At 39.7% G+C, this 15248-nt stretch overlaps 1 protein-coding gene and 1 long non-coding RNA gene across 4 annotated transcripts in view; one reads left to right on the top strand and one right to left on the bottom strand.

The window, feature by feature from the left end:
• Positions 1 to 619: 619 nt before the first annotated feature.
• Positions 620 to 15248, bottom strand: part of LOC308199246 (uncharacterized protein) — a 143138-nt gene continuing 128509 nt past the window's right edge. For all 3 annotated transcript variants that reach the window (XR_013954528.1, XR_013954529.1, XR_013954530.1), the window contains 2 exons: positions 14973 to 15087; positions 620 to 1850 (listed from right to left, as the gene is read on the bottom strand). The gene's annotated coding sequence lies outside the window, so the exon portion shown is untranslated. The remainder of the gene's footprint in view (positions 1851 to 14972; positions 15088 to 15248) is intronic.
• Positions 1864 to 7087, top strand: LOC308199248. Its single transcript, XR_013954549.1, has 3 exons — positions 1864 to 3220; positions 3940 to 4192; positions 4329 to 7087. It is a non-coding gene; the product is annotated as an uncharacterized lncRNA (long non-coding RNA).

The raw sequence follows: 15248 nt of genomic DNA, 5'->3' as shown, positions 1-15248 counted from the left end.
AAGCAGTGACACATGAGCCATAAAGCAGCAGTTTCATGAGGCTATGTTGTTACAAAAGTTAGCTGGAAGGTCAGTTATAAAGAAGAGCTGCTTTAAAAAATCTTGCGTGCTTGATAGTACAGTAGGTGTTAGCATTGTCCAAATTGCTATTTTCATCAAATATCTTTATAATATATGGTAACAGCATGTTCAATATGTGGATGAAATAAAAATTTTCAAAGCTATTGGTTGTGCCTGTGCCTTATATTTGTGTGATCCAGTTTATAAGATGTAAAATGAAAAATAGGTGAAAATATCGATGTGTGGCAGACTGATCTGGCAAATTCTTACATCCTGGAAAAGTGAGGAAAGGTTGTTCAGAGCTACATGATTTGCAAAATGGGGCAGAAGTTTGTTCCCGTCCATGATACCAGACCAGAAGTGTTACTCATTTTTTGCTGAGCAGTTTCCCAAGAATAATTCACTGCTAATTTTATAATTTCTCCATTTTTATTCCTAATACCTGTGAAGAGATCAATTTTCACTTATGAAGTTAGGTGTATATTTTAGTGGTGTTACTGCAGTTCAACTGCTTTAAATAATAGGGGGAAAATGTCAAAAAAAGATAAATTTAGTGCAGAGGCTTTCACTGGAAGCTTTAACTGCAGGTTAGAATTATACATGCTATGCAGAATTTCCTGCAACACTTCTCCTTAGGGCCACAATGCATTACAGCAGACATATAATGAAGCTGCTATAAAATCCGTGGTAATTAAGGGGGATTTGACAGTAATTGCAACAGTGAATCAACTTAATTATTACCTGCTTCAAAGAGAGCTAACCTGATGTTATAATCTAACCTTTCCTACTTCTAAAATGAGAGATTAAACAAGTATATGTAGCATTTAAGAATTAAATCTGTTGAGATAGAATTCTATTAATATACTTTTTATATACATTTTATGTATGTGTGTATATAAGTACAGAGCAGCTAAACGAAGAGCACCATTAGCTGACAAACTGCAGATACGCTGACTGTATGCATTCATAAAATAAACAGAACCTAGTCTGCATCTCCGAGGCAAAGCAGCCTCTCTGTTATTTGCTGAAAGCGTGGGGACCTATAGAGAGACCCTTGCTATAAAACACTACGACACACACAAGCCTAGTTCCTTGAACGGCCTTGTAAAGGGGATGTGATGAATGTATTGTCTTTCTGCGCTTAATTTTAAGCAAACTAGTCTGAAATACATCTAAGGTGTGCTGTAAGGCTGCAGAAATGAGAGGCTGCTTGGGGCGTGCAGAGCCCTGCCGCACACAGCCTCGGTGTGGCTCCAGCAGGGAACCCTTTCCACGAGCGTGCAGAACTGGAGGCTCAGTGTCACACGGCAGACTCTCCTTTGTCCAAAATCGGTTTGCTGTTTTTCATTGACCTGCCCTTGAACTAAAAAGAAGCTTCTTATAATCTCTTTCAGTTGCTTCGAAACCGAGAGCAGGACTAGAGAGCTCTATGGTTTACAGAGCAGTGAAGTCCAAACCTCCAGGTGCTTCTTACCCTGCTTTCAGTCATCAGAAATACCAGGGAGAAAGGAGCCTAACATAACATTGGTCTAATCAATTCTGTCATGATCAATTTTGCTTTTTCACCTACAGCATTAGGGATACTGAACCTCACATCACTCGTTCCGGGCCTATTGGATGAGCCCATAAATACAATCACCTCCTTTGCCTCTGTCTTCGGAGCTTTTGAGCTGTGTCACCTGAAAGCAGGGGGTCACCAGGGCGTCACTGATCCAGAGCCCTCAAAAATCCTCCGCAGGCTGGTACACACAGCTCCATGTCCACAGCACGTGCATTGCAGCGGAAGCGTTCTGGAAGAGAAGATGTGAAGTAAAACACCAGCTGCAAAACGTGAGAGAAGCAGGCACCATCCTCATCATCATGAAAACTCGCCACATCAACTTTCACATGAGGCTCATGTGCAAAACGGACAAAATTAGCTTCAACTCTGCTCTGAGGAGGGCCTTGAAAGTCCAGGAGCGGCACCGAGGGACTGACTCATCCCTGCCCTTACAATAAATTTGCCAGTGTTTACTTCTTCTTGCTTTGTTGTGAAACAATAAATTAGAGAGACTTCTTGTTTGGTTTTTGTGTTCTGGCACATAACACGCTACTATTAATAACTGATTTTTATTACTATGGGCCTCCGTTTTCAGAGAGTTAACAAGTCAACAAATATTGAACACACAATGGGCAAATATTGAACAGAGAATTATTTTTTTACTATTATTATTTTGTTGTTAAAGATGCCACCTCCCATGAATGTATAATTTCGCTGTATGGCAAGAACGAAGTCTGTCACTGCATTAAGCCAAAACCAACCTGTCTTTAGGATGCACTATTAGGAGATTACAGCTGTTGAATCTGTCTTAAAATAAACTTGAAAGTCTGCCAGGCTTTGGGATAGTGTTGTGCAGTACAAATGGTAGAAAAAGCCAACTCAGCTTGTCAGGTATAAAAATCTTACTCTATTGCTGGCCTTGTGATTGGAACTTACAAATAAATATCAAACTTGCAGAGGAGAGCAGGCTGTGATTTCTCCTCAGGTATGGACCATCTAACCTCGCCACTGATAACTACACCTGTAGACTGCAGATGCCTCAAGGTATCTGGCAATTAATCTAGGGACACGTGCCTGAAGTGCATTTCTCATCTGCATCCAGCACTGAGGCTTCCATTTGGCTAAATGTCCCCTTTTGAAACCAGCAGGGGATCACCTTCAGTGTCTGTTATTTAGTAAAGGATAAAACACTTCAGACTTAGGCTCCGTAGGATGGACAAGCTGAACACTTCTGCTCTGCCAAACATGCTTGTGTCCCTCAGCGAGGAGGCCCTTTGTGACGTTAGGAGCAATGTATTTCCAGGGTGATATTTATCCACGAAGCGCTGCTGCTTATGATCATTAACTGCTTTCAGGTGCCATAGATAATTGGCATTTAAATACCCAGATAAACAATTGCACCTTCCTTCCCCAGTCCCCAGGCAATGATACGTCTCTCACTGTGTGCACCCAGGATGTTTTCTCCCAAGCACCGACACCAGCATTGCTCCGGTCTCTGCTAGCTCCCCGATCCCTCCTGCGGCCATCCTGACTGAGGCACCCAAGCGCTCCTGGCAAGCATCTCCTTTGAAGGCACCTAAAGCTTGAAGCTCTGACCCTCCCAGTGCTCACTCCTGCTTGGTACGTGCCTAACGTCAGGAAGGCGGCAGCACGTGCAGGGCTGTGCTCCCTGCAGCCACCTACCCGTGCATCCTCCTGCCTGGAAGCTGCCAGAGCGTGATGCAAACTGAGCACTTGTTACGAGCTACCAGGGGCTGTATTTCTGGTGGCACCATTGCCTTTCTGCTCGTATGTACACAGAGGAAATGGCAGACTTTAAATAACAAATTTTCACTGATGCCTTTTGCTATCTTTACAACGCATTTTAAAATAAATGAGAGATTAACACAGGAAAAAAGTACTTAAGGTGCATGCTCAGTAACTATTTTTTCATAACGTTTTAATGGATTCAGGGTTGAGCTCCACTAAAATCTGGATTTATTAGAAACGCTCTATGCATTTCAATGGAGTTTTCCTCATGAATCTAGATATTTTACATTATTTCAATAGAGCTGACCCTCTGATTCATTAGAAATGCTTCAATATAACCAATGGAGCATTTCTAATGATTCTGGTTTTACAGCAAATCCAAGGGTCAGCTGTACTGAAAACAATAGTGCTAACCTCTAGGTTTATTAGAAAAATGCTTTGTGTCTCAATGGAGCATTTCTAATAAATCAGATAAATAGGGATCTCCCAGAAAAATGCTCTACTGGTGAAACAGACAAATGGATTTGTTATTATTGAGATCCTTTAAAAACAAAGATTGTTTAATAGGCTTCTTTGGTTGTTCATTCCAGTGTAATCCCCTCCTACCTGGAGTTTAGCTCTTCAGTGTTAAAAACTTAGTAAAAGTCCTTGGCAGTGCCATCTGGTTGAGCAACAAGCACTCCTGTTTCAAACCGTCAAGTGTTTTTCACTTCACTGAAGAAGAAATGAAGGCATGGCGGGTTGCATGGCGTGGGAGTTGTAGTTGCCAGATCCGGGTTTGGTGCTGGGATGCATCCCTTCGCTCTCTGCTCACTGCCTCTGCCATAGGGACAGGGAGAAAGGGTGAGTGATAAAACAGCTCAGCAGCAGGTATTGCCAGTCCTCCCCTACTGTGGGTGCACACGAAATTTAACTGCAGAATATGACGCTGAGGTTTTTAGATCTTTAAGCTTTTTTTTTTTTAACTTCCCTTCTGAAGGTCTAAAATTTCAGACAAAAAATTGTCATGCAATGCGTGGTCCACCTCTCACACAAACCATCTCAACGGGCCTCTTCCCACCGACCCGAGTCCACTTGCATCACATCGTGTAGAAGCTGCAGCTCCTGAGCCAGAACCACAGACACCCATCATCATCTTCCGCTGGAACACCATCATCTCCTCTTGGATCATCTTCCACTGGAAGTCCAGGAGCCACGGGCAGGCACCGCAGGCACTCCCGGCTTCAGCCAGGAGGAGTCAATGGCTGTGCTGGGGATGCAGAAAGCTCCTCGGAAAGCTGAGGCAATGCTTTCTGTTTAAGAGGAAAGGCCAGTGAGGTAATTTCAATGACTCCAGATTTGGTTAGAATGATCCATATTTATTGAGTGTACTCTGTGCTGTCCAGCTATTTCCCTGCGGTTCAACTGCTGCACATAAACCACAGTTACAGATCTGGGTTCCCATGGTCTCTCCGGGTGAATTGCAAATCCTTGGCTAGAAGCCACTTTGTCTCACTTTGAACACTTCTCTAGTCCCCTTTACTACCCGGCAACTTCAAGAAATCTGCTGACCAGTTTCTCTGAAAACCTAAAAATAAAACATGCTGCAGTGGTGACAAATCCACAAAAGCAGAAACTCCACTTTAAAAATGATTTGTGTCTGAGTGTGTTGGGTTTTTTCTTTTTTCTTTTTCTTTTTTTTTTTTTTTCCCAAGTTAGAAGAAATTACCTCGGTGTGAAAATTGATCAAGTCACACAGGAGTCAAACAGAAGGAATTTTACCTATGGGATGCTGGACATCTGCCCTTCTGCCTGGTGCTTGAATACAGGATTGTTTTGTTGCCTGAGTGTGGGAAGATGCTGAACCTGTCTGCTCTAGTCCCTGCGAGTACCCTGTCAGGGTTAGGGGTCTGTGACCACCACGGATTTCCCTGTCTTGCGGTTTCTTCCATAACACGAGTTTATGCTGATAGCAAAATTGTCCTCTAAATGATAAGCAAGTTTTTTAGCAGAAATCCCAGGTCTGGGGGGCTGTCTGCTCGGTCAGAGGGATTATAGCAAAAACATCACTGGGATTTCAAGACTCTTCCTACCCCAGAGGCACTGGCAATATCACCACCAGGCAACCTCCTCCCCCTACCCGCTCCAATGAGATACAGCAGTTTATCATGTCAAGCCTTGCTGCTGAGTGCTGTGTCTAGGGCCTCTGGCTGTCAGAGGCAGGATTTCATCTTGGGGTCCCTAAGGCCATATAGAAAGCCTAAAATGTTCATTTATGTTTCTTATTGTCTGGCCAAATCTGTGTGTGCTTAAAAAATATCCAGGAGTTTAAAGGCTGATCCCTGCATTATAGTGGCTTAGAAATTTACTCGGTATTTTAAAAAGTTAAATACATTTTCTAAACAGCAATGTCTTTTCAGCTCTTAGTTACTTTACATAAACTGTTTAGCTATGAAATGTTTCCTCCTGTGCCGTTAATTTCTGAGATCAATCTCTCCCATTACAGTTTTGCAAAGCAGCTCCATTAAAGATAAATATTGCTATATAGGTCTAATTCAGAGATATCTGTACAGATGTATGTGCAACGCATGCGTATTTAGGTGTACAGGAATTAGTACCTGTTTAGCAGGATTTACATATGTTTGTGTGTATGTGTGCCATAGACAGTACTCCGATAATAATCACCGTGGGTTTATGTGTTAGTAACGTGTGTAGATTTATGTTTTATATACATGCAATGTATCTGTAGAGCCATAACTTAATCTGCTGCTCAGAATTTATTTCGTCTTTCCACATGAGCTCTTTTAAACAATGCTAATTGTTTCAGAACCAAAATCATTGATGATAACTCTTTTAGGAATTGTCATGTTGTCTATAAATATTTAGCGACTGGATTGCATTTGCCAATGTAGTCCTGTATTACAGATGAAAAGGTAGCATCTGCTGAAATTAAAAGTGGCCACATTTTCGCTGTAGCTTAATTAAATGCCAAAATTTATCTACATTAACAACAAAGTGGTGAAATTTATTGATCAATTCACATGATATAAGTTGACAAATGGCCTGAGCAATTTCCATAATTTTCTACACGTGTTAAAATTTGTAATGAAAAAAGAATACTATATTAACTTTAAATGTGAAATGAAAGGGGGATTTTGTAATGGGAGCGGGTGCCCTGGGGCAGTAAGCTGTGTTTTCCATGCCCTGTCCAGGCCGAGGCTGTTTGAGCTGTGTACAGATGGGCCTTTGACAGTCCTACAGCTGTTCTCCTAATTGTCCATTAAGTGTTCTATTGATTCTCTGATTCAAAGTACATGTCTTTCAGCTCAAGCTATCGTGTGAAGTGGCAGACACATTCCTCGTAGAATGACAGAGCTGCTTGAAACCTAAAAATGTGGGCTGCCAGTTTCAATTGAGGATCCGGCTTTCAAAGGGGAAGGCTTGGTTAAAGGAGCTTTGTAATAGCTGGTTGGATTTTAGTTTCTAAACTTTTAGCATCAATCAATTAAAGCAGCAGCAGCAGCAGCACGGAAAGTTTTAATTCCTAGTTAAGCATTACAGATTGCACCTTGCTGCTAAAGTCCTTCCCGAGGATAGCAGGTTGCAATAATAAGGATTAGATCTTGTTTAGCTCTATGCAGAGTTATTTTTTTAAGACCCTCTGACATATGTAATGATATTCTCATTTGACTTGCAAGTTCACTTTTAGCCTTTTTTTTTTTTTTTTTTAAAGGAAGATCATCTGCAATTCCAGATTATGCCAGTCAGGAGCCTGTTTAAAATCATCTGCCTTTAATCTTAAGAGTGAAAGATAAGATGCATATCTGTTGCAAGGACCATAAATCTTCAAAGAAACAAATAGCCATAGATAAAACTGTAAAAGTTATTTAGTTCTCTTCCGAAGGAGGTTTATTAATCTAAAATTTCCAGTCCATTGTGTCATGATTTGGTTATCGCACTGTATCTCATTTCTTGCAATCGTATAAGCCTTGTGTTTCATGCAGTGAGATGAGATCCTTATAGCTTAAACTTGATCAATTGTATTCAGACGTATCACTAGGGCTAGGAATAAAATAAATAAATAAATAAATAGAAACAAAAAATAGCCAGTTGAACACAGACTTGGGCCGTGAATGATTTTTTGTTCAGAATGTTTTCTCTTATTTTACTGAGGTGCATATGAATTGATTTTATTATCAAATTTACACTGAATTTTAAATTCTTGTTTGTTTGGCTTTTTAAAGCATAATTCCTGATAGAAAGCACGCAAACAAACTGTTTATAGACTTACTACTTGGGAACCATCCGCAGTAGTTGTGCACAAAATGAGCTTTTCCCATATAATGTCAGTTCCATCTGCCTTTATATTTTTCTTTTAAAACATCCCCATCATCTAAATGAGACATGAAACTGTTTCCGATAAAGCTTAAAATAAAGAGAATTATTTCTCTTCAAGAAGAGTTTTATCCTTTATAGTTAATGAAAAACCACTCTCCTGTGAATGTTTAAGATCTGCTTGTTCTTTAATCACCTCCTTCCACCATTGCCCGTGTTAGTTTTTGCACCCCAGCCACCTTTGTGTGGTTGCACTGCTGATGAGCTTTACCTCCTGATCCCTCTGAGTGGTGATTCAGGAGTCAGATTCACCAACGTGGAGGCTAACAGATGACTTCCACCCATCAATCAAATTAGTTACAGCCTTTTAATTTAAACAAGAAGCTTGCTAATTTGAACGGAATTAGTGTTTTTGTTTTTAACCTTACCCTGTTTGTCTTTGGGATGTCAAATACACAAGCATCAGGAATGTTTAATCCTAAGTAAACCAACTAGATGGGGATTCTAAGAATACAACCAAAATTTCTACCAATGCATCAAAGGTTGACAAAGATGATAAAAGGAAAAAAAAAAAAAAAGGAAAAAAGAGAAAGTCTGTGTAGAAGTGTGTGTAGGAGAGGAGATGCATTTCACATTTTATAAGCAGAGTTTTCCTCCCTGTTCAATAAAAAGGAGTACATGTGAAATTAGAGAAGTAGTGCAGTGAGCTGTACAACGTTACATGGTGCCTTTTGTCCTTTTAGGAATGCAAGTTTAGGGTTTGAGGCATAGGCCACTAAAAACGCCTTATGTCAAGGGAACAGTAACCACCCAGTTGTTTTCACCATTGAAAAAGGAAAGTGAAAAGTCTCTTTACTTGAATAAACCATGTATTTGATACCTGAAAAACATTTTGTGAATCTACTTTGATTCCAGCACTTTCAATTACATTGTTAGCCAGTTTTTAAAAAAGATTTTTAGAAGCTTTCAACTGTAGACTTTTGTCTTGTTGAATGAACTTCAGCTACACTAAATTTTAAGTAAATTTGTGATGACTGAGCAATATACATTGGCTGAGCTAGAATCCAATAACCCACAGGACAAATTAATTTTCAACAAAAAGGGCAGAAACCTCAAGTGCCATGAGTATATGGAATCTCAGTCTATCTCTCTGGAGCCATTTTTGCAAATCACTACAGCTATTCATAATCTAAATCAGTCTCCTTTAGCAGCAGAAAGATCTTTTTTCATGACAAAACAGAAGATGACATTCATTAGTGCCTAACTTGCATAAGCTACCTTAAATTTATTGGTGCTCTTATACTTATCTGGGTAAGAATTCCTTTGTCTACAGCTATAGGAAAATTCCGTATGTACTACTTAAAAATATAAATTGTCACTTTTATCAGAACTTTTGGCAGTTTACTTTATTTTAGAAGTAAAACTGGTGGTTAAGGTTTTAAGACTTCCAATGGGCGTTGTTTCAATCATGGTTAATATGCACCCAGGATAGCAATACCAATATAAGTGAGCAGTTGTACAAAAACCTAGAGAACTGTCGCTGGGTGCTAACTTTTCCCTGTATTTAAGTACAATTTATGACATTACAGAAGAATCCTACAATGTGTGTGAGGATTCGGGGAGGAAAGCCAACCCTTGGCTGGTACAGATGGAGCTGTACAGCATTGTCTGGACAGCATCTCCCTCTTCTCCTCTGATGGACTGCTTCTTACATGGAAGATCTACCAAGCCACACCAATCCGTCTGCAAATCTCACATATCCTGCAGAAACTGCCGAGTCTGATTATTGTAAAAATGCACATTCGAGTCAGTATATAGGAAATAAAATATAAATGGATTTGCTTTAATGTGATGCAAGCGAATACTGGTCTTCATCCACCTGTTTTATAAACTCCATTTCCTGTCTTGGGTACAGACTGTTAATTCTTAAATGCCTTTAGTTTGATGTCTCCTACTTGGGATACAATTGCAAGAAGTACTGTGACCTAAAGATTGACATGCATGTCATTTGTACAAGTGCTCTTTATTTCTTCGTACAGAAAAAAAAAGTGGAATAAGCATTTGTGGCAGCATTTGTTAAACCCTGGATAAAGCTAAATGATCACAGAGTGACTCTAGCCTCAAAACATATGAGCTGATGCTTGCTTTCAATTACAATTTCTTTTATAGGGTGGAAGGGGACAGGGATGTTTGAATGACAAATGAGACAGAAAATAACGAGAACGTGAGTTGCTATGTCTGCTCTTTCTTTTTGGGTAGAATGACTGTGTGCTAGGTCCCACGCTGACAACAGATGATGGTAGCTCTACCTGAATGCAAGCAGCAGGTATCTGGGCTTCAGAAGGGGAAGATGTGATCTCAGTCACAACGGCTGCTATCGAGCTCTAATGAGGAAGTCTCATATGGCCAAAAGTCTGCTGTGTTGCTCAAAATATTTTCTGGATTCTACTCTAGTTCTCAATTTCCATTGCTGAGACCATCCCTGAAAAGTAAGGAACTAGTTCCAGCCCAAGACAACAGAAGAAAGTTCACCCAGTACTATTTTTTGGATCCATTGCAGGCTGTTGTAACAGGCAAATGAAATTAAAAAGCTACAGAAAACACATCAGAATTAATGTTTTCTTCATGTTTGCATACATTTAAGGAACCAAGCTAAAAGAAAAAAAAATACAAATCAAAGTCTTCTGACTTCCTGCCAGGATCATAATATCTTCCATGGTCAGTCATGAAGTATAGATCCTATCTCAGATGGAGTGAGAGCGTTCAGATTTAGGAGTGAAAAATGTAACAGAGATCTTGTGGTAGAGATGGGAAAAATCTTGGGAACTGTCTTGCATATTTTTTCCTCATATCTGAGCAAAAGCTTGGGTAAGCTCTTAGTTGGGGCCATCCTTCTTTGGAGAAAAGGCAGCTGTATAATTCCTCTTTTTATCGCCTGCATGCTGTTGCTGGCTCTGCCTCAGTGGATGACCTTGGCTAGTCATTTCCCTTCTATAAAGTGGCAATTGGGCTATTTACTCCCTTCCCATAGGTGCTAGGAAGCTTAATTAATATCTGCTTTGAGATCCTCAAAAGGTGCTAAAGTGTTACTATATACTAAAAACAATCTTTGTAGCTCTAAACACTGAAAAGAAAAGGGACTATTAACTAGCTGTCAGTTTAGAAGGTGCTGTATGAAGCGTACAGGGCGAGTGCACAATGAACTGCCTCTGTTCCTGGAAGCACAGACCGTTCTGCAGTGACCCTTCTGTATGAGTCTCATCTCCATGAAAGTTTTCCTATCCAAGCTCCCAATGTTAAAAAATGACTCTTCTCCAGCCTATTTTCTTCATGAAACTGTGGAGAGCACTTGTAGTGGAAGAAGAAGATCACTGTATGGGAAGGAACACATCTTGCCTCAAGAGATCCTAACACGGAACACAAATCCCATTGCAAGAGCTTCCCTGGTGCTCCTGCACACCTTGAATGTGCAATCTGCAGCTTTTTGTCAAAGCACATGATTTATGAAACGCGGCTGGCTATGCACTGACGCCTCAGTGCAGCTTGGCTGTGCTGCGTGGTTTGCTCACCTGAAGAATGGGGATGACAGTCATGGCTAGTCAAGAGAAGCTGCCAAGCATCCTTTGATATATAATACAGAGATTGCAGTGCAGAGGACTGGGAACAAGAACAAAATCAGGTTCTTGGCCTGCAGGCATTGCCATGTATCTCAAACCAACCTTCAAAGAAAGTTATTACATTAGAGCGAGAGCAGATCAAATCAGACGGTAATGTTTGCTTATTATTGTCAGTTTTCAACTGCAACCTATGTTGTCTCTGAGCAATTTGTCCTTCGATTTGAAGCTGATTGAGAGCAGAACAAAACGGCTCAATTATAAAGTTACCATAGCTGGATCTCTTTAAAAGTGTGCCTAAAAATCTCAGCTCTGCCTCGTTCTGAGGAAATCTGTGCTGTAATTTGGCAATCTTCTCAGGATGGCCCTGGGGGGGACGGGGTAGAATAAAAGAAGAAGGCAATTCACTTCCATCAGGTTTCTGGGTTTTCAGCTTAAGCTGATGGTATTGAAATGAAGGTGAGATTTGTTTAAACCTCTTCTGGAGCAAAACAGCCATTTCCAGCTGATGCCATATCACATTGTGGAGTGACAGTAGGGAGGGGGGAAGGAGTTGAGATGCAGGTGGGATGAGAGGATCCATACAAGATTTCAGCATGTTCTCCTGGAGAAGAGTGAGGTTGCTTGAAAACCAAAATTGGAGTGGTTCAAACTGCCCCCTTCAGAGCATATGTTAATCATATGCTTTAGAAACAACAACAAAACTAAGAATGGAGGTTTAGACTCTGCAAACTCTGCTGTGTCTGCAAAGCTACTGAGAAAACAAACCAACACACATGAGAATCAAGCCATGAAAACTCAGTGCCTTGGCTCCTCCTTTCTGCAGCTCCATCAGATTTACCCAGGAGCTGCTACAGCTCAGTTCTGAGCTTGGCTCCATCTTGCCAGCTTCAAACTAAAATAGAACCATTACAATAACAATTTTTCACTGGGTCATTTTCCTAAGAAACATGGAGAGAAGAATATCGGGCCTGGAGTAAACACCAAAAAAAAAAAAAAATCACCTACAAACAGAAAGATCTGGCAAGAAGTACTCTGTGTGGCCCAGGCTGTGTGTTACCCATGCATACATTTACTTTATTCCTTACACCCTCGTGTCAGAGCGTCTCGAACTTGGCATCATATCTTTGCAGAGAGGTGAGTTGCTGCAAAAAGGGAAATAATCCTCTTAGGCGGTGACCATGGTTAATGCACATTTCCTTGCACTTCACAAGTGGTGAATGAGAGGTCTGATTAAACATGATACAAAAAGAGCTTGTAAGTAGCACTGTTTACTAACATTTCAATTTCTATGCCTCATTTATTAGACTTAGAATAAAAAGGTTAGAGGGGTGTTTGGGATTGTCTTTAACCTTGATGATATTTCCACTGAAGCAGCATAATGGCTCTTAATTGCTTAAGTGAAGAGAACATGTTGACATGTCCTTCTTTGTGCTTAAAGCTCTGTGCCTAAACCATTATGCTAATTCAAGCATTATATACACCAAAGTATTTATGGGACTGACACAAGTGATGTTGCAGGTAAAGGGCTGTGAAATGGTCTGTAAACAGAGAGAATTGATTCCAGGCCCAAAGCAATGCTGTTAAAGTCACAGACATTGAACAGCCAGCCCTACAATTTCTATCCAGATTGTCAAACTGGGTCAGACAGTGTCAGCAGGGCTGCCATTATAGATCAGATGGGTGGCTTTAATAATATGTAAACCAACCACATAAACGCAAATTAACATGGAGGCAATACGGACTTGACTGTGCCTTTTTTTTTTTTTTTTTTCCTGTGCACAGCAGTTTTGGTCACAGAATACTCAATTGTAACATTTGCTAAAACATTTAGGTGTTTAAATAAAAGAGAGAGAAAGAACATCAGCACCATGACTTGTAACTGCATCTCTCCTAGTCCAGCGAGCAGCGCTGCGATTTGAAGGGATCACAAAGGCTCTGTACACCACGGGAATCTCCGTACACAAATAAATAGTCCAGCTGGGGGGGGGTTGTTTGCCAGTTTATCAACATATGCAGTTGTACAGATTTTTTTTTTTTGGTTTTCCTCCTTGGGTCTAAGGTTAACAATACAGTTTTACATCCTGATGAAATTATTTATTACCTTACCTGTGTTATTAATTGTATCTCATAGATTTTCAGCAATTAATATAATTTTGAAAGTACAGTTTCCTTTAAACCCTGGATGTAATTTATTATTTGCACTTCACTAATTTTAGATAGCAAAATGAGACTGATCAGCTCTTGTTTTATTTCTGCTTTTTTATATTTTATTTTTGGCTCCGGAGTGTTAGACTAACACTTCTGTTTAGTTTTTAAAATGAGGCAGAGTGATATCTTAGTGTCTGTATCTCTCTTGTGCATTTAAAGTAGACATTTCCTTGATTCTGATTTTTTTTTAAATGTCATGAGAACAGTATCATTCATCCTAGACCTCCTCATGCGTACCATGTAAACCTCAGAGATGTTGTATATTCATAGTAGTTTGTAATTATTTAAATGACAGTAAATACAAAATAGCAGATTTCATACCAACTTTTTTTTTTTTTTTACAGAAAAATATAAACGTTTAACTTAAATTCACCTGAGTGTCCTTTGAAGGTGATCCTTCAATAAAAGAGAGATTTGAGATTCAACAGACCTGATTATAGGTGAAAATCTAGAAAAATAAGGAATACGTGCAGCCTATTTCCTCACAGCAGAAAAGCTATGCCTTTTCCAGCAAAGCACACCTTGGTCACATGTCGGTATTTCCTTTCTTACACCCTGGAATATTTCTGATTCTATGTCACTTTATAGATTTCTGCATTGCTAAGAGAATTACAATGCAAAAACCTCACCTGGCCAATCTAGTCACAAAGATTTTGGAATTATCCATCTCAGATGAGTGTGCCCATTGAGATTACCAACATATTCACTGTATGCTGACATTTCTTGGATCAAATACATAATATCATAGCAAAATATTTGATGAACATGAAGAGATGTATTTTTTAGTTTAGATGTTGGAATAGCAGAAGATACTGGGGCCATTTAACCTCAGGAATTCCCTATGATACACTCCCTTCCCTAAGTTGTGAAGCGAGTAATTTTACAATATTCAGAAAAGTCAAATAAATGGATGAAGGACTTGCAATAACTGAAGGGAAGGGTAGTTACATTAAGCGACAGAAATAGGATGCAGGACCCAAAGTGGGATCAAAGCCTGCCTTTGTGAATTTGAGCAAGACACTTAATCTAAATCTCACTTTTCAATCTGTAAAATGGGGCTGACAGTATTTCCTTTCCTATTGAGATGGTTGGACAGACAGGGATTGTCCTAGCTCTTCGTCCAGTGGGTCCAGCTATTACGGCCACGCTAATATACATGGCTGTGAGCTACTTCCCACAAATATATATGTATCACCCGAAACAGCCTGTTTGGAAAATGGGTTTCCAAAATATGACAGAAGATATTTTTGTCTGTGTTTATTCTAAATGGCAGTATGTTCATTCCTTTTAAAATGCTGGTAGGCTATTTAAGATTTATACTTTTACTGAATGGTCACTATCAGGTTGAAAAATGATGTGTATTATCTTCAAAAGCAAATTTTCTTGCCCAGTATGATCAACAGCCCTTGAACTGTAAGAATTCTACCAGACTAAAATATGTTGCAACATTTCTTTAAGTTACTTGCTTTCTGTTTTTCTCTCACCTTGGGAAATGAAAACAGAATAGTCTGCCTCACATTCGCTTCTCAACGTTTTGAATTTGAAGGGATTTCAGCTTTTCTTGCCAGTAAAAGATGTTAAATGGGGAAATGAAGACTCCTACAAAACAAAACATCATAAAGTGAGTTTGATCCTTTAAAAACAGACCATGGTGATTAATTCAGATCAGATTTAAAACAAAACAAAGCAAAACAAGTCAAAACTAAACATTAATTTAATTGTCTGATTTTCTACTTATAATAACATGAGGTACTATGGTA

The sequence above is a fragment of the Anser brachyrhynchus genome, assembly GCF_964034855.1.
Source record: "Anser brachyrhynchus genome assembly, chromosome: 8".
NCBI classification, from domain to species: Eukaryota; Metazoa; Chordata; class Aves; order Anseriformes; family Anatidae; genus Anser; species Anser brachyrhynchus.
The sequence above is the reverse complement of the archived record's forward strand: the minus strand, read 5'-3'. Positions and strand labels throughout refer to the sequence as shown.